This window comes from Chionomys nivalis, chromosome 16 (genome assembly GCF_950005125.1).
Source record: "Chionomys nivalis chromosome 16, mChiNiv1.1, whole genome shotgun sequence".
Taxonomy (NCBI): domain Eukaryota; kingdom Metazoa; phylum Chordata; class Mammalia; order Rodentia; family Cricetidae; genus Chionomys; species Chionomys nivalis.
Window position 1 is genome coordinate 17,941,935 of NC_080101.1, and position 19,967 is coordinate 17,961,901.

At 45.7% G+C, this 19,967-nt stretch overlaps 1 protein-coding gene across 2 annotated transcripts in view; it reads right to left on the minus strand.

Annotated features, from left to right (window-relative positions):
* Znf462 (zinc finger protein 462) overlaps positions 1-19,459 on the minus strand; it is a 132,600-nt gene extending 113,141 nt beyond the window's left edge. The window contains exon 1 of one of the 2 annotated variants that reach the window (XM_057790567.1): positions 19,246-19,459. The gene's annotated coding sequence lies outside the window, so the exon portion shown is untranslated. Of the gene's footprint in view, positions 1-18,504; positions 18,564-19,245 lie in introns of those variants that run through there. The other variant, XM_057790568.1, reaches the window with a different exon arrangement.
* Between the last annotated feature and the right edge of the window lie 508 nt (positions 19,460-19,967).

Sequence of the window (19,967 nt, forward strand, 5' to 3'; positions counted from 1 at the left end):
TCAAACACGCGATCGTAAGGAACGGTAGGTACACTGGGCTAGAGGGCAAGGAAAGGGAGAGTCAAAGAGACAGTAAGATCGTTAAGTCTTTTGGATCCTGGATAACCACACCTCCCACTTCTGTGCTAGTCTTGGACAGTCTCAAGTTTTGTGTAAAGGTATTAGTAGCGTATGAAGCAATAGTAAAAAAATATTACAGAATCCAATCTAAGGAATTTAATAAACAACCTGTAACAATGTTTATGATAACACAGCAGAGGTTAAGTCACTATTTTTTCTCTTTCCAGGTTTCTCAAGAGTGCACTGGCTATTAAGCCGCTCTAGAATAAAAGGCATCGCTCGGTCCTGAAGCCAAGAAGTTAAATGTTTATCAGTCCCACCAATGGAGGCTTTGAGGAGCCCACTGAAGGGAACTTCACGGGCAACTCAAGGGCATTCTAGTTGCAATCTCAGACAGGCACTGTTTAGTGTGCTCTGCCTACCTCTGTATAAAAATGTAAGGAGAGGAAAGGCAATTGATATTTTTTATATGCCCACTATATGTCAAGCTCTGCCGTTGAGATTTATATTCATGATCTCATTTCTTTCCCCCATAAGAACCTTACAAAGTAGCATTTTCTTTTTTCCAGATAAGGAAATTGGGGAACAGACTCTGAATCATTCATTCAAGGTCAGTCCTCTGGGGCCTAAGATCTTCTCCATACACACCACAGTCCTCGCTGCCAAGGTCTTACCAGGGCTCCAGATGCTGGTAGCCAAAGATTCTCTTCTACATGGCCTTCCTCATGACAGGTAGTCAAGGGTTCCTCCCTCAGAAGGGTTTCTCAGAGTGCGGAAACACTGCTGACGTTGGGTACTGAGGGCCCAAGGTCTGAACTGTTCCTGAGATATGAAACAAGAAAAACCCAGCGGGCGCTCCTGCCAATGGCCGACTTTACTCATCAGCTGGAACATGCCAAGACCTGCCTAGAATGACGCAGGAAAGGTCACCGTGGGTGATTCCATACCCCTCCAGATTGCTACAAAATAACAGCTCAGTGCAAGACAGGCCGATTCTTGGAAAGCTGCCAACATTGTTTCGTAGGCCTCAAAATTCTTCAGCTATTTGCATCCATCAACCTGAGTCCAGCTCAAGAGAGGCAGAAAGAAACTGTGGGTCTAAAGGTTAAAGGACTAGGAATCCATGGGCTCTGTGTATCTCGGAGGCCTCATCTTCACTTCGGCCTCTGGGCGTTCCACTGGAACTCACTAGGGAAACAATGTTTTCTTTCCCTCTTTATCCTGAAGTTCTGACTGCAGACATTAAAACCGAAAAATTCTGATGAGACTCTCGTGGATACAAAAGACCCAGTTTATACCATTAAAATAAAAACAGACCCTGACAACCACACCACTGTTCTAGCAGCTCCGTGGATAGATACGGAACGCTAAGAAGGTTGAAAGGTAAAGCTACGGAACAAGCGAATGCCAGGTCCATACTTGGGTTGGGAGAAGTGGCTAATTTTAGAAGACTGGTTGACACCAGAAGAGACAGAGCCCGGATCTTGTCATTGGCTTAATGCAGCCCTGACAGCTACATCTAGCCATCTCCACTTCAATGTTTTCTCACCTATGGTAAGCAAGAGACCAGGTAGCTGAAAGGAAGAATTGCTTCCTATGCTAAGGTTCCCCACAAACTGTCCAGTCCCACTCCAGTCTCTGAACCAAAGGCATCCTGCCATTGGTCAATAGTCAAAGATGGTCTCATTTAGGAGTCTAAGACAATAACTTTTGCAGTACTTCTACACGTGAGTATCAGAGGCATGTAGGCATTTATTCACAAGAGCTCTGAGAACCCTTCTGAGCAGGCAGCAGAAGTTGAGAGGGCTAATGATTACAGAAAAGCCTGTCCGCTCCATTTCTGGGGAAGCTCTAGAATATTCCATGCTTCAAAAGCACACAAAATACAGTGTTGGACACTGTCAGGGTTGAGAATTGTATAGCATGGTGAATCCGCTATTCCAAGAGTCAGTAAGTGACTCTCTTCCCGTCTCAGACAACTGTGCAATCCCCTGACTGTCCGGCAATGTGTACTCAAGAATGTCAAGGTTTCAGGCTGGATGGCCTGATGCACTTGCTTATCAGCTTTCGAGTTTAACAGGGGGAAACAATCTACCCCTCAGATTGGGGAAGCTTTCTTTCCAGAAGAACTAGACAGCCCTGATGGCTCTCTCCAACTACATAGCAATTATGTAATTGCTAAGCTTCTGCAGAATCACAGGAACCATTCCACAGCCTTCTTACGGACTACAGCTGCAGCACAATGTTCAAAGATGATTGCAGCCTTTGAATGGACGGCCAGTCTCAAAGCGGAGCACAAAGGGACCTACAATGGAATTCCATCTCAAGCACAAAGATGTTCCTGTCTAATGAAGCCTCTCTCCTCCTCCCAGTCTGTGCAGCAAACTCTTGCCCCTGCCAGCCCTCCATGAGGGTGGACTGTGGCTTACTGTTTACGCTGACAGGTTCCAAAAGAGGCAGAGACACCAGCTGAGGCTTTGCCACGGACCATACACAAGATAATCATTTAACACGTAACGTGAAAGCTCCAGACGAGGACAAGAAGCAAAGGGGGCGGAAAGCATCTTCCTAGGCTTCCTGCACTGGCATGAAATGACTGCTTCCTTTCCTTCTGCCAGCTCCAATCCTTCATGTTGACATTACACATCCTGTACTCTAGATCCACCCCCATGCTGCCGCTTGCCCGGCTGAATTATCTCCTGCGTCACAGCGGTGGTAACAGAACTGCTGGCTCGGCAGACCTGAGAGCACCATTGCAAATGCTTAATGCATTCAGCCACTGGACACATTACCAGGGCCGTCAGGGCGGTTCGTTTGTGGTCCTCTCAGCAGCCATGCAATACTTGACCTAACCTTCTGCTAACCAGATGGTCTGTTTGCCTCTTGGGACCAAACCATTAAACTTTACTTTATTAAATTCCATCCAAATGTGGGGACAGTTTACAGCAGCGTGTCTGGTTCATCTCCAACAGGGTTGCTAAGATGAAAATGACCTAAAAATAACTGGAAACTCTACTTCACACCAACAGAGAACAAGATCATTTGGAGTAAATATTTAAATGATCTGCCAGATTAGGAACCACAGCAGCGCTAACTACATAGTTAGTAAATTGTATTGTACACACACACACACACAGACGCACACAAAGAAATGAATGAATCTACAGTAGAGGAATTCACTACCCACAGCCTAAGCCACCCTGCACCATGGCCCAGGATCCAGGCTGTTTTAATGTGTCTGAAGACACCATGCCCATCATAATCTCTCAATCACCCAAACAAAAAAAATCTAAACACAACTCTACTAGATAGATCCCATATTCCCTGAGCTTGACCGTCAAGGCACACTACAGATGGGCCTGGTACTCAAAAAAGGCTCAAAAAACAGGTTTCATGGCTAGGTTATACGAGTAGGCATAAATTCCTTTAAAAGGAACAACTCCAGTATAGCACATCCCATAGAAACGAAGACATGAAATTCTTTCCAAGTCCATCGTCAACCCGCACTGAAACATGCATGTAAGCCAGGTCTCAGATGAATGGCAAGGGGTAAGCCATCTGCACCAGAGTCATTGGGTGGCCATTCATTCATTATTGCAAACGACCCGCACAAGTGGCCACTTCCTGGGCACCTGGCAGGGTGCTGGGCGCTTTACATACACTCTATGCCTCTTAGCTTCCCGCCAGAGAAAACGGAATTCTCCCAAGACAAGAAACAAACACAAAGACTAGGAGCCATCAGGAATCCTGACCTGGGTTCACAAAGCCAGACAGTAAGGGGTAAGGTAAGGGTGTGAGTTTAATTCTTAGTTCAAAGTCAACTCTTTTTCTCTATAGTCACAGGTAAGCAGGAATCCGGTAACAGGTAATTAACTGAACACACGGGAGGCAATGGCCCTATGCTCAAGTCCAGGAAAGCAGAAAGCCTTTCCACTCTTAGTCTTTAGGTGTGAGAAGCCCCTCCTTTTGCTCCCACACTTCTCCGGGAACTGAGGGCAACTACATAAGAACTACATAAGAACTACTACCACAACCATGGCCGTACCTCCACTCTTAGTTTTAAATCCACCCTCCACGACTAACAAGTTTTCATCTGGGGATGACCAGATGGCTCAGCAGGCACATGTGTGTGCTGCAAAGACCGAGTTTGTTCCCCAGACCCCACACCGCGGAGGAAGAGAACTAGAGCTACATCCATGCAGGCACAACACTGGTACATATAAAATTAACAAATCCAAACAAAGTTTTTAAGAAAAAGACAATTCTCTCAAGGTGTGCTCTTTCATACACACACACTCACACACACACACACTCACAACACGCTCACAATGAATGAATGAAAAAAATTTTAGTCTCACATTTACAAGAATCTTGGAAATCTCAAAGACCAATAACTACGAACATGACCATTTTCTCAAGCTGCTTTGCACACAATGTTTAATGGCAACTATAAAGTTTTTAAATAAATTTCATAACTAAAAAAAATCCCACTGACATTTGTCTTTCTGGAAAATTCCCAATGTAAAAGAGAAAGAAAAGAAAAAATAAACTTTATGGGTAATTTGCTCCCCCCCACCCCCCGCCTTGCTTGACTGGGTCTCACATAGCCCAGGCTGACCTTGAACTCCTTAGCCCCCAGTCCTGATTTCCCAAACCCTGAGATTATGGGCATACAATACATTACACCACCTGTGTTGGGCAATTTGCTTTCAAATGTGAAAAATCAGGATACAGTTTTACTAAAGAAACATCCAGACCTTCTTTATCTTTGTCACCAACACATCCCACCACCACGACCCTGTGAGCAGAGTGGTCTATGACCAAAGCAGAGCAGATCAGGGAAGCCATGTAGGGCCCAACCGACACCTGCCAGTGTTCCCCACAGTTTGAAACATCACCTACTTACTGGTAAGATTGTCTAAAATTAGCCTCCCTGTGGCTGACATCTCAAAACACCTGATATTACCAAGTAGACCTAAGCTGCTAGAACAAACAGTTGTACAAAGAAAACCCAAGAACCCAAGGCATCTCTAACCAAGGTTTTAGGGCAGTGCTCAAACTGGCTTAAAGCTTACCTTCCACGGGCAATGCCAAGAGGCAGCCAGGGTTTACATCAAACAACACAACTAGTATTCCCCTTGCAGGAAGTACCATTTTCACAGATGGCTAGACAGTTTTTGTCAGGAGAGCATCAAACAACAGGAAGGGTAATAACATCTAAGAAACTCAAAGAACTTCACCTTTACAAACACTGTACCCTTAAACCTCTCCAAGAAATAACTACGAGACATGATAGGCAGCTTCTCTACCCTGCAAACGCACTCTTGGCAAGAGGAAATAGCATCATTTGTCAGCTAGTTTCCACCTTCCTACTGAGGCAGGGAAGACTGAGTTCCAGGCCAGCCTAGGCTACCCCATAAGAGACAACGACACCACCATAGAAAGACCTAGAACCGCAGCTGGGTTTTAGACCAGCAGACCACACTGGCGCTGTGTCTCCCTCTGAACGGAGCCAACACTGATTGCTCAGCAGGGAAGACCAGCAAGAAACAGGCAAGTTCAGGAATGGATGTGGAGGCCAAAGACTAGACACTGAGGACAGAGGACTGTGACAGGTGCCTGGCAGGTCACCACGTCGGTTTCTCCATCACCGAGCAGTAATTCTCCTCCATTCCTGCTCATCATAACCCAGCACTCAGGAACAGGAGAGAAGACTCAGGGGTTAGGAACACTTGTTGCTCTTGCAGAGGACCTGAGTTTAGGTCCCAGCACCCACATGAGGAGGCTCATGACTACCTCTGATGCCAATTCCAGAGGATCCAATGTCGTCTTCTGGCCTCCACAGGCACCAAGCAGGCATGCATCCAGGCACTCACACATACATATAAAGATAAATAAATAAACCTTTAAAAAGGGAGAGAGCTTGGAGAAGAGTACATTAAAATTAAATAAACAAACCAGGACTCTCATACATGTATTTTTGGAGCTTTTATGCCAGTTTTACCATGACCAAAACCTTCTGTGGAAGCAGGAAGGAAACCATAGGACACAGGGTTAGTGACTTAGGCAAGAAGATACAAGGAGGGCGCAAATGTCAACCATGCTCGCAGGCCAGTAGGCTAGACACACTCCATCCCACTGGCTTCATGGAGACCCCTGCACTGAGAAGGGAATTTTTAGTAGAAAAATGTGATACTGATTTTATAAAAATAAGTGGTGACAGATATCCATATTCTCTTTCTCCAAACACACCACACCACACACACACACACACACACACACACACCAGCGCAGTTGCCAGTTGTTCTTTAGACAGATGAACTAGCCATGGTGTACAAATTCCAAGCGCATTGCTCCCCCCCCCCCCCCCCCATAGCTGCACATCCAAAGAGAAAGGCTGCCAGAACGACAATCTGGCCCAATGATTCAGTTTCACAGGCTTACCCACTGCTGATAAAGGTTGTTGTTTGTGTTCCTAGAAATCGCTGCCTCTGTTTCGGAGGTTAAACAGCAAATAAAACCGGGTGTGGGGGCACACACTTGTAATCTCAACACTCGAGGCAGGAGGAACAGAAGTTCAAAGTCATCCTTGGCTATAGAGTTTAAGGCCAACCAGGGTGACAGGAAGCAGTCAAGTCTCAAAAACCGAAACAAAACACAGCATACAGCAAACCATTACCATAGCAATGAAGTTATGAGTTCTTGCTCTCTCTGACTCTGTCCGGCTACATAAGAGATGTACAGACACTTAGGTACAGCTCTTAAGTGCCCAGGCTGGTCTCAAATTCCCTAGGAAGCCGAGGATGACCTTGATCTTCCTACTTCTCCTTCCTCCGGGCAAGGATTTCCAACAAAGGACCACCACACCCAGTTTAAACAGGGCAGGTTGGGGTCCAGCCCTCAGCATTGTGTAGGTAGAATAGACAAGTACTGAACCAATTGGGTCCCACCCCACCCAGACGTTCTCCTTAGAAGCACAAATACATTGAGAGTAATTTTCATAAATTGGGGGAAACGAAAGAGTACCATACAAAATTCCCGTTTAGAGTTCCTCAGACCTTAATGTTGACATGGCATTATTTACAAACAAATGACTCTCACTTCAGGATTCTGCCTTAGAAAGCAAGTTAGATGAAGCACATTAAAGCTACCAACAGAAGAAAATGCTAAGAAAAAAAGCAATCTAACCATTTTTTTTTTAAAAAAACGTTTATGCTTCAAGACGCTGGTGTGTTAGTGTATTTATGGTTTTCTGCCTTATTTGTTGTCTAAAACCTTAAGAATATGCTTTTCTGTAGAAGCCAACGCAATTTAAACAGAGAGTGTGCGGCTGTGCAGGCAACAATACTATCACAGGCCATTCTACAGAGGAAGGGGAGTGATCAGGGGAAGGTCACAAGAGAAGTCAGGGATTCCTCATCCAGTGCTGCTCCAGGTAAGATCACAAACACCTGTGCCGGGGTCAGTTCTGATAATTGCAGTTGACGTCTAGAGATGGGGTTATGAATATAATTACCGTGAAGCAGCAATCGGGCAATCACAACCCAATTAAGCCCACTGACTAGATTATCTTGTTTTCCCCCTAATAATCACATAACATTTAACACATGCTAATTTCTGGACCTATAGGTGATGCTTGTTCATTCGTAACTAACAAGCTGAGTTACTGGTCAGAAAGGGAGTGCACCAGGACCTAGGGCACACCGAGTCAAGCACAGGGCAGAGACGGGTGTCATGGCCAGCCAACATCTGTTCTTGAGCACCTCTTACAACCTAGCCCCGCCCAACTACGAATTGGCGGCATGGGGCTAAGGGACTGAGCGAACGTTCAAGTGGCTGGAAAGATAGAACTCTTGTTTTCTTGAAAGCGCTCTGGTTCATGTAATCTACACAGTGTGCTTTTTATTTTTTATTGATACGGTGATTCTGTCTTTAAAAATGTAATTCTTTTCTTTTTGCCAAATGATGGCTGAGTCCTCTGCCAGGCCTACATACATAAACCTTACCCTCTTCCCCCCTCACACATGTCCCAAGGCCTCCTCTCTCTCCTGCAGTACCTCTCATGTTGAGCATGCTCCCAAATTGAACATCGTATGCCCAATTGCCACGGTCCCAGAGATACATTGACCCAATTCAGTTTGCTCTCTTCAAAGCAGTTCCTGAAGGCATTCTGGGTGGGCTCCTCTCCAAGGAATTAAGAAGACCACAGAAATGAGTTGACTGAAGAGTGGGTCTTTGAGATAGGCTGAAGTGAGGGACAGTTTGTGTGAGTCCCAATTCCTCTGAATTAGGAATTCTGCCCAAAGACTCATGGGCTTTGATATAACTTACTCTCTTCCATGAATACCTCCTACACGCCAAAGTTTTTTTTTTTTCTTTTTTCTTTTCTTCTTTGAAGACAAGGTCTCTCTACATAGCCCTGACTGTCCTGAAACTGACTCTGTAGACCAGGCTGGCCTTAAACTCACAGAGATCCACCAGCCCCTGCCTCTGCCTCTCAAACTTCTCTATCCAAGCAAACAGTAAATTTGAGGGTTGAGAATGTAGCTTAGTGGTAAATTTCTTCTTTACCATATACAAGACTCAACACAGCATAAATGAATAAATAAATAAATAAGAAGGAGAGAGAGAGAAAGGAAGGAAGGAAGGGAGGGAGGGAGGGAGGGAGGGAGGGAGGGAGGAAGGGAGGGAACAATGGTTTGGGTAAGTCTGACAGGCAATTATCCTAATGAGATGAAAAAAAAAACTATCTTTTCTTGTGCACTTTGGAGACAGAGTATACGTTTACCCTTCTACAGAAGTTTTGGCTATGTATCTGTCTAGGCACCAGAATTCAGAGGAACATTGATTGCTACAGTGAAGATGGGGGCTGACGAGGCTACTCGGTCGTCTGTGTGCAATGGCTCATCTCACAGAATAGTCCATGTTCCTGTACACCTTAAGAGCATACAGACCTCCTCTATCTCCGTGAGGACAGACAGTCACTCTCTGAAGGACATCTGCGGCCACCTATAAACAGTGCTTCTTTATAGTACAGGAACAGTTTAAGAAAGAGGCAAAGGATACCAGAGCATGCATTGTGTCTCCATGGTCTAAGCAGAACACATGGTGACCACTGAGCGGAGCCGGGAGCAACAGTGCCCGCTTTCAGGAAAGTTGGCTCCACTTTTCACTCACTGACTCTTAAATGTCCGTCTGGTGTAGCTTCTGAAAACACTCTTCAGCCTCTGGCCACCAAAGCCAATACAGAGCACCGAGATTTCCGAAAGGGACCACAAGAGAGAGACAGCATGTCCGTCTGCCAGTTCAGACAGGTGCTCGTTTTCCAAACTCCATCTGCAAGCTGGGCAGTGGGGGCGCACACCTTCAATCCCAGGACTCGGGAGGCAGAGGCAGGCGGATCTCTCTGAGTTCGAGGCCAGCCTGGTCTACAAAGGGAGCTCCAGGATGTCCAACGCCACACAGAGAAAACATGTCTTGAAAAACTTTAAAAAAAAATCTCTAATGAGTTTGATATAATTTAAAAATATATACTACCCCAAGTGACTCTTACAAGGTCTCCTTTGGAACTCAGAAGACAAAGAAGATGCTCTTGGTGAAACCTTTCTCAAGTTATTGGAATGGGCTGTCTCTTTCCTCTTAACCAATACATTAGAATCAATCAATTTTCCATTATGTGCAGATTGCCTTCTACAGCGCAGAACCTCCTGGCTACTGGAGGAGACAGACCGTCATGGACCTACCCTATTAGCATATAGGTCAGGTCCTACCAGTGAAGAGCAAAGGCTCTGGAGAAAGGCACCTCTCCTGTGAACTCTGGCTCCCCTACCTCTTAGCTCATGACCCTGGGCAAATTATCTCCCTAACCTTTGCCTCTTCCACCACTCGGACAGTCCCTGGTTCATAGTAAATGTCAAATAAACGTTACCTGGTACTCAGACCAACTTTGAGCCTTTCCAAGGAGGAAATAGCACGTTGAAGCTTTATGTGGGACTCCTACGCTAAATCGGAGTTAGCAGAATTTTTTTGATGGAGCAATCGTATTTACTCTTTATTGTTTTCAGTCGATAGTAGGACAGACAGCATCCAGCTGACAGCATAAAGGGGAGAAGCATTTGCAACTCTGACATTCAAATGAAAACACTACCTTCATATTTTCCCCCTCCAAGTTACTACTATTAAATACTATCTTCAGAGACAATTCGCAATGGAAACAGGGGAGAGAAGTGATTCTGATGGGCAAGTGTTTATGTTGAAATCTTTACATGATCTTTGCCTGCTGTCTACCTTAGGGGAGCTTTAGTTTGTAGCCCAGGGTTCGCATTTTGCCCTAACTGAAGAACCCCTAGAGTTGAACTCCCATGAGTTGAACGGCTGTTGTTCAGTTGCTGATTAATTGTTCATAACACAAAGGGTGATGTAGGCAGGGATGAGAACGGCTAAATATCTTGATCCCCAGTGACCTGGTTCTAAATTTTAAAATGCTGGCAGTAGTCTGGTCTATCAGCTTCTGCTGACCTTTGCCTCAGTCAAATGGTTTAACCCTAAACAGGACACCAGGCAGTGGTCACAGTCCACTCTTTTTGTCTCTGAAGTGAGCGGGTCTTTGTTCTCCTTTCCTTCTAGAACCCAGAGCGTAGGCTGAGAAGCGCTAGGGATAGCCTTAGAGAGGACTATCACGGTTTCTGCCCATCAATAATGCAGCCATTTGCTGCAGTACTCTTTTCTCCGCATCATCATTTTCCAGGAAAATCTGCATCAAGCCTACTTAACTAATTCCCTCAAGTTTCCATCTGTCCTTTATCAAAAAGGCTGCAATGGTAACCCAGAAGTCACATGAATCGTCTACCGCGTCCAATTCTAGTCTTTCCCAATAGGAACTAGTAAAGAGTGTCTTAGCCTTGCTCTTCATATTTCACGTGCGACGGGTAGCAAATTACAAGGCCTTTCTTCTGTTTGCTCTATTGTTTCCTTCGGAGCAATGCCTTACTTCCCAGTGGACAGACCTCTTCTGTTTTGACTCGTCAGTTATTCCCCTATCCCACTTCTTCTCCCTTCCCCATCCAAGCAGGCTCTCTCTCTTTCCCGGCAAATTTTCACCATATAATTACAGCTATGCTTTAGCCTACTTTTCTGTTAGCTTCACAACCCTGTCTATTTTCTACTTGTGCTGATGTTACTGTTTGCTTTTCTGACGGGCTAATCCATGTATCCTTTCAAGGCCTGACTTCCCCTACCATGCTAGCAGCTGGAGCCCTAATTCACAGGTGCCTTCCAAGGCTTTTCATTAGCAACAGAAATGAGATGGTTTAGAAACCCATTTCTTAATCCGCAGGTGAGTACTGGAACCTTTGTGCTGCAAGCATCTCTCAGGTATCCCACATTGGGCCACTGTACAATTAGTTTTCTGGGTAATAAGGTACAGTGCACTAGGCACGCTTGCAGTGTTAACAGGGAGAACGTGCCCTCCAAGGTAACCAGCTTCCACCCCCTACTCCTTGCCCCTGGCATTTCCAAGCTCAAGAGAGAAGCACTCAGCAGACACGAGAAAAAAAAAAACTGAAAAATAATGGCTTTGCCTTCTTACACCTGCATAGGGAAGAGAAGAAGGTAAAATCCGAGGGCCTTAGCTTGTGTTCTGGTCCAACTGGCCAGACGAGGGCTTAAGGAGTGAGTTTGGCCTTCCCCAGCTGGGCTCTGTGGCAGATAAGCCTCTCCACAAATCCTGGGCTTAATTACTTCTGACATAGTTGTCCTGCCTGGGCCTCCAGCTCTTTTTATGCTCTAACCAATACGAATCCAAGGTAAGACCCTGCTGTATTCACCTTGGGCGAATGCTTGCTTCCCTTCTGAGCAATCCTAACGTATTTAGTCAGAAGCCACTGGATCTGGGGAACTGTTTCTCTGGCTTTCTTTAATGGATTCTGTTCAAAGTCTCCTCAACTGCCTAGCCAATAAGTTTCCGAATTACTCAACCCTTGTCTTCAAGTATTTTTTAAACTAAGTATTTTTTTAAAAAAAACTAACAAACAAAACCTACCAATCTCTTCCCCCCTCTTGAGCAGGCTCCACCCTTTGAGTGAAGGTGGGGTAAATATGGATGGGTAGAGCATTAAGCATCTTACTAATAACCCAGAAGAAATAAATAATGATCTGAACAAGCAAGCATACGAAAGTATGAAAATCAACACCAAGACACCCATGGGCAGCCAGGAAAAGGAACCTTCCCTCCAATCCTCCAAGAAGAACTCAAGAAAAAAAAAAATGTGTCCAGCTAGGAATTAAGAAAGAATGCTTTGAAGATGGGAAGCAAGCTGCTCTACAGAAGGGAGGTGACTGATGCTACCGGTCGCTTCTCCTACCCTGTCACTCTACCCACCCAAAGGCTCCAATAATCAATTGGCGCTGGAGCCACACATGTGAAGACTTCACAACTCTTATGGATGCTCTGAGTGCTGAGGACCACAGTCCTTAGCAAGAAGATCAACTTGACGACAGTGTGTCCACTCAGGAACTGGAAACCCAAGTCCCTTCTGATGGCCTTCTCCTTTATCAGTCGTATGGCTCAGGGGATAGCAAACTCAGAAGAGCTTTCTAGTAAGCTGCAGATTCCAACCAGAGTCATAAAAAAATCCATGTCCCTGGATTTGGAAAGTTCTCCTGGGTCCTATAAATCCAGGAGACAGTTCATCTCTGATCACCTTGGTTCCATTGCCGCCACCCCCCCCCCCCCAGGCTTTTTCTTCTTCCTTCAGCCCTGGCATGCAAACCATGCTGTTTTAACTTCTTTCCTGTTCTCCCTGTTCTTCTGGAACATTTTATTTTCAACAGTCAACTCATTTGGAGGAGTGCCACACTGAGGTTCAACTGCTTACAACATTAACTATGCTTCTGCCAGAAGTCCCGCATCCAGCGCTACCTTCTCCGGGCTGCCTTAGAGATTAAGAATTTATTCTTTTGTTTGGAAGACGCTTTAGAAACTGTGGAAACTTCCAAACATCACTCTTCTTTCTTACAAAATTGCTCGCGCCTGTCCAAGAGGAGACAGACATGGAAACCCATCCCACCCTTTCCAAAGTACTGGCCCAAGTCATTTGAATGATGACTGCCTGTTTACTGGGGAAGTGGGAAGCCATTGATCTTCAAGAGAGAATTAGGATTCAAAAAGATACATAGAAGGCCCATGGTTTTTTGTTTGTTTGTTTGTTTGGCTTTGGCTTTTTTTTTTTTTTTGAATAGTGAATACTAGAAAATCATCAGTTAAAACTAGATTTCACCTCTTGACCATTCATCAATATTACAAAACGACACGTCTAACAGCAGCCAATTTGAATTTGCACCATGTTGCAAGACAGATCCTCAGAGTCCAATTGTGGACTCTTTTGAAAGTTGCAATAGAACCAGAGAAATTTCCAAAGAAGGGCATTTGAAAAGCACTTCTAAGCTCTGGATGGTAGAACAAGAGAGGAAAACAGAAAACTTAAAAAATACAAATACAGCTACCACCCAGTAGCTGAAGGTTCACTAACAAAATGGGTCTCCGCATCCATGAAGGAAATATAGAACCTCAGTCCTGAGTCCCCACGTGTTAAATCCAACTGCAAACAGCAACAACAAAATCCAGGGACCTGTCCTACAAGGGCAGGACTGCAGAGCTTCTCGGAGAGTTCCAGCCCTGCAGAGGACAGCTGTTGAAAGACTACAGCTCTCAGGCCCTGGTGAGGTAGTGGAAAGGGCATCAGGCTGCAGCTATCCAACCCGACCTGCGTTCTAGGTCTGGCTTTGTTACAGCTGAACTTTCTGACCCTATGCAACAAGTCACTTCATGTCTGTGTGCCAGTTTCCTCTTGGGTAAAATGAAGGCGATGAAGGATATTTGAAATATATTATCTCTTTAAGCTATATAAAAAAAAAAACCTAGCTTTAAACTGGAAGTTGTGTCTCGTGAATATTAACTCCTTAGTATTCTTCACTTATAATATAAACATTTGTCAATTTTTAGTGTTTTGGATGCTAGTCTCTGCTTGGTTTTGTCTATCACACTCAAACCCTCAGTTTATGCTCCCTATTCCACAAAATGCCTCTTTTCCTTTCTTATTATTTTAAGCAACCTTCCCCAAACTAAGACTTGTGCTATTAAAAGAGCTTAGAACTTCCCATTTCCTTGCTAGGGCTAAAATTAAACTGTCCATTCCTTAGGGCCCCACATAACATCTGCCAGATGTCTTGGCATATTACACAAGGAGAGGAATTTTCTTTTAGCATTATCTAGTCTCTTCTCTGTTTTCTCATAATCAATTAATAGGTCACCAGCACCCAGATAATGTTTCTTTCAAAGCCATCCACTTCAGAAGCTCAGGACTCCCACAGGCTGCTCTCACAAATGCGCACACATATCACCTGACAAAGGTCTTTCTTACTGAATTGTGTCCATACACCAGGAACCTATTCCCTCCCCTCTTTCTGTTTCTCCCCTAGCCACAAAAGTTCTGAGGATTGAGCTTAGGACCTCACTCAGTCACTGAACTACAGCCCCACCTTCTTTTGAATTTCTGGAGTTTCCATATAGTTTCAGACATGCAGTCACACTCATGCGCAATCTGCGGTTGGGATTCGTTGCTTCTGTGCTTATTAATCTCTGACTGTGGCATGACAAAATAGCACTCCGGTGCTCCAGTACCTCGGCTGGCAATTTAAAATACTCAACCCAGACCCACTGGATGAACTATAAATCTGAAAGACACACATACCAGAAAGAAGATAAAGGTTACCTTAACTAAAGCTCTCACATGAGGAATAATTAAAGAAAGACTAGGCCCTATTAAACTCCATCACTGAAAACAAGACTCATTCTGATGGCAATGTTATCCTTCCTTCTTTCAAGAAACTGACCACAAGTACTCTAAAACCCATTAGGAAAGTTGGAATTCCCACCTTCTACTGTCTTCCAGAAGACACATTAGGAAAAATGGACCTAAAAGTTGTCTCCAAGACGGGGTAGGGATGGGGGTGAGGAAAGGAGGGTCTTCAGGCCAATGGGTTGTGTATGAAATCAGTGAGAGCAATATTAGTGAAGAAGAATTAACAATTATTCTTGTATAACAGGAATAATCATGGACTTGATATCTCAAATTAAAAAAAAAGATCTCTAAGCTTTGACAGCAAAAAAGAATGTTCAAACTGATTTTATTTTATTTTATTCCTCTCATGGTGCTCAGTTCAAAGTATTTGTCTCAATTCATGTGTATAGGTCTAATGCCTTTCAAAACGCCATTGGACCTTCCATATTGATTAAGTACAAAGTCCATGGAAGTGTCTTTTAGATTATCAAGTTAGAATACATTTTCAAACTCCAACACATCTTTCAGATACCCTATTGTCCCCACTTCTGGATGCCTTCGACTCTAACCCTACCTGAGAAGACAGCAAATCATTTGATTTCCAAGTGGAAAGCACAGTGAGTCAAGCTGTTCTAGTGACTGGCAGCTTTTCATCTCCCCAACTCCCCCAGCCAACCCACTAAAACAAAGTCACCACTCACCCCACTGTTAACAACCATAAAAAAGATAGCACGAAAGTTTGTTTCAAGATCAACATATTTATGTTTACATAAACACAGTTAATTAGATGCAAAATTATCTGATAATTACTTGCCCAGACAGCTATCGACTGCATTTAAACTTCCAAGCTGAACATGAAGCATCTCTATGTGTATTACCAAACTTAAATATAACATGACAACTTAAAGACCAAAGTGATTGTCAAAAGAGAGCATTCTAAAATGGGGGGAAAAAAAAGAAAGGTCTGATTCCAGGCAAGAATTGTTTTTCTAAACGCTCCTGCAGAATTCTAGGTCTTTATTAAAGGGGCAAAGATATGAACATCCTATTTTTAAATGAGCATCCACATCCACTGAAAACCATACATCTTCATCTGTACAAACAGGGTTTTACTTCATTGACCATGGACAATTATCAGCTAAAGAGCCATGTATTTCCCTGTCTCCTTTCACACCCCGCAGAAGAACAATAACCCTCAATTAATGACACAACAGTTTGGTTTGAAAAATGTGATGTTGTCATATACAGCAGTGTGCATTTACTGAATGACATTGCTACCAGCTACTCAACAGAACATAATTACATCTGGAATCGAAAACCACTTCAATATGCACACACACAAAAAAAATGGAGACAGAAGGAACTTTGCGTACAAAAATCTGACACACAATGAGAAGGCAAGGAAAAGGCCGGTGTGAGTGGCTCACCAATGTCTTCCTTATTGCTGTTGAAGCTGCTACCTTTCTGCATTTCTCCTTAGTTGAAAGCAAGGTCCAATTAGCCCCCTTAGAATCTGTTAATTGGTTCTGAATCTCCTCCAAGTTTGCATCCCACTGTGAAGCCTTCCTCACCTATCTCAATAGTCCATCTAAAAACCTTCCAACATCTTCCCTCATCCTCAAGATGGCTACCTTACCTAATGGAAAAGCAACATCTTCATGGTTGGCTTTTATAAATCCCCGAAGCTTTTCAGAATTCAGTTCTTTAGTTGGGTCAATTACATACGATCTCTAGAACTAATCAGTGAAAAGCTTCACATCAGTGTGTGTGTGTGTGTGTGTGTGTGTGTGTGTGTGCTGAGGTGGGACTGGCTCCTGTTTTCAGTCCATCCTCACAAAATGTCTTCCTACAAGATTAATAAATTCCTCCAATTAACAAGGTTAAGATACCTGGACATAAGGTTTTCTCAACTGACATCATTTGTTTCCATAGTGACATTGTTAAGACAGAGTGATATTTCTGAAGACTTGCAATCCTGGAGAACACAGAGGGGGAAACAGCAGAAGGAAAGGGAAGGGGGAAACAAAGGAACTAGGAAGGCCTGACACACAAATGGAGCAGCCTGAAGAGACAGGTAGAACCCGAAGAAACTGTCAGTCTGAAAGGGTTCCTCTGAGATCTGGAAGGAACACAGACTATTCTCTCAGGCAAAAAAACACCCCAAGCCAGACAATAAAGTCTTGCAATGCACCAGAATGAAGATAACCAAGCCCCAGAACTCAAAAGAGAAAAAGAAAAGAAAAGAGAGAAGGAAAGAAAGAAATTCTCAGGGCCATCAACCACCCTCATACTGAGGAAATAACATTTCCTGGAGACATTCAGGGGACTTGGAGCTGCTGGAAGTTGGGAGAAGACCTCAGTGGAAATGTTTTAGGTTTTGCCTTGCCTTTCCTGAGGGAGATCAAAAACCCTTCAGGTCCACTCCAAAGGAGAAAAAATTCCAAAAGTTTACTTTAAAATGGAAACAAACATCTCAGTAACTTGTGAAAGCGCTCCTTGGGTAGGAGAAAAATCCGAGGAACCCTTAAAAGCCCTCATTTCCTTGCTTAATGGATAGTGAGGAACCACCACAAGGAAAGGGAGAAGGAGTAGGCAGGCATGCCTCTTCTTCCAGCCCTCACCAACAGAGCTTCAAAATGGAGACATCCATAATTTTATAAACACTTCTAACCCCAGCTTTGTCTCCTGGAAGCTCGCTCTCCTCCATTTTCTGGTGGAGTTACAGCATGACAAGGCTTAAGGCTTTACCTGACTCAGTTCCCAGCTCTCAACCCAACTAGTCATTTCCTCCCCAAACCTGCAAGCAACCTCCAGAAACAAAACCAAACCAAGCCAAACAGCCAACACAGACACTCAGTCACAACCCCCGGGAGCCCTGGAGAAAGCCCCAACTGGTTGGTCTTTTCTCATCCCAGGCGCGTGCTTAAAAATGAAACTTTTTTTTTCTTTTCTTTTTTTTTTTCTCTCTCTCTCTCTCTCTTTTAAGGTTAGGGAGGAATATAAAAGGAACTCCAGGCAACCTCCTCCCCTCCCTCTCTGTAGGTTAGGAGCCACAATGAAAAGAAAACCAGGGTTCCTTCAGGAATGGTGAACAGCCTGGAGAATGAACGTGAGAAGGAGCTTTGTGTTTTGGAGTCTGGACTGGAACCAAAGCAGACAGCTTGCAAATGGAGGACAGGGAGATAAAGAAAGGGAAAGAGAGGGGCTGCTCCAATGGGGGGCGGCTGCGGCTCTCCCCCCCCCCGTGCCTGGAGGGAGGGCAGACCCCTGGGAACCGCACCAGGAGTGAGACGCCCCCCCTCCAGGCCCCTGCCTTCCTTTCTCCCAGCCTCAGAGGAGAGCCAAGCGTGTGTAATGGCTTCTCCTCTCCAGAAACCGTTGTCCTCCTCCAACCAGACGCTTCTGAACCTTCAGCCTGGAGACAGCTCCTCAGCTGTCGTCCCTCAACCTGCGCCCCCACCCGGCCCGCAGCCCCCCGCTCGTCGCCTCTCTCCTCCCCAGCAGCGGCGGCGGCAGCCACCCCCTCGACACATCCCGACCCCGCATCCCAACTTCGGAGAGAGAGGAGAGAGGAGAGAGAGAGAGAGAGAGGAGAGCCAAATACCTGAGGAAGAGGGGGGTGCCAATCCGCACGGCTTTGCCATCGGGCGGGGGACAGTCAGACAGAGGAGGGGAAAGGAAGCAGAGGTACAGAGAAAGAAAGAGGTCAACCCGCTCAGGTCGGGGCCGCTCGCTCCGAGCGCTCCCTCCTCTGACCCCTCGCTCGCTCCCTCTGGCTCGGGCTAAGGTCTCTCCTGGCCTTCAGTCCTCCGCCCCCCTTCTCTGTCCCTACTCCTGTCCCCACACTCGGAGCATCCGTCCTAAGCCTCCAGCTCTCGCCTCTCACTCATCTCATTTTTTCCTCTCTCTCTCTCCTCTCTTCTCTTCACAGAACTACACGAAATTAATTAAGCCACAGGACTCGCCCCCCCCCCCCCAGCAGAAGGCAGAAGGAGCAGCCAGCAGGAAAAGCACAGCCACCTCCACAGCTACCACCACCTTCTCCTCTTCCTCCTCCTCTTCCTCCCTAGCTTCTTCTCCTCCTCTTCCTCCTCCCCCTGCTGCTCTCCCTCCTCCTCCCCCTCCTCCTTCTCCTCCTCCTCCTCCTCCTCCTCCTCGGTCTTTCCTCTCTTTAGCTTCTTCTCTCTCCTCATAGCCAGTCCATGCAGGGGACTTCCTCTCCTCCCCGCGCCGCCAGCCCTCCTTGGCCGAATGAATGAGCGCGTTTGTGCCTCCACCGCCCCGCGCTCTCCTCCCCGGAGCACTCAGACCACCCCGGAGGTGGTGGTTAATTGCAGTAACTTACAGAAGAAGCGTCCCGGCGCCGGGAGGTGCTTCGGGTTCTCCAGCCCCACCGCCTCCTTATCCTCTTTCTCTTTCTCCTCTTCCTGCTCGGGTTATTGTTGTGGAAGTTGTTTGGGAGTCTCATGTGCTTCTGCCGGGTCTCAGCAATGGAGGATCGCCATCTTCCCTGCCTTCCTCGGCTCCTCAGACTCGCTGCAGCTGCAGATGACCTGAGATATCCGTCTCTCTCCCCTCTCCCTCCCTCCCTCCCTCCTCTCTCTCTCTCTCTCTCTCTCTCTCTCTCTCTCTCTCTCTCTCTCTCTCTCTCCTCTTCTCTCTCCTCTCCTCCCTCTCCCTCGCGCGCGCGCTCTCTCTCTCCCTCCCTCTGTGTCTCTCTCTGAATAATGAGCAACCAGAGGGAGAGAGAAAGCAAGACAGAAAGAGAGAAGACAATCTTCTCCTGCCACACAAAACGCCGGAGCACCAGGGGGTGCGCGAAGCCTTTCTAATAACAACAACGTGCAGGAGAGAGGAAGGAAAAGAAAGAAAGAAATGAGAAAAGGGCTGGGGGGAAATAGGAAGAATTATCCAAGAGCTGGAGAAGCTGGAGGAGATGCTAAAGCTGCGGCTGCTGCCTGCCCCCCTCCCGCGCTGAACCCCAGAAGGAGGCAAGGTGGTTGCAAAGTTAAGGCTGGGACATTGTCTTTGTCACTCTGAACAACACAGAGCCAGGCCAGGCCAGTG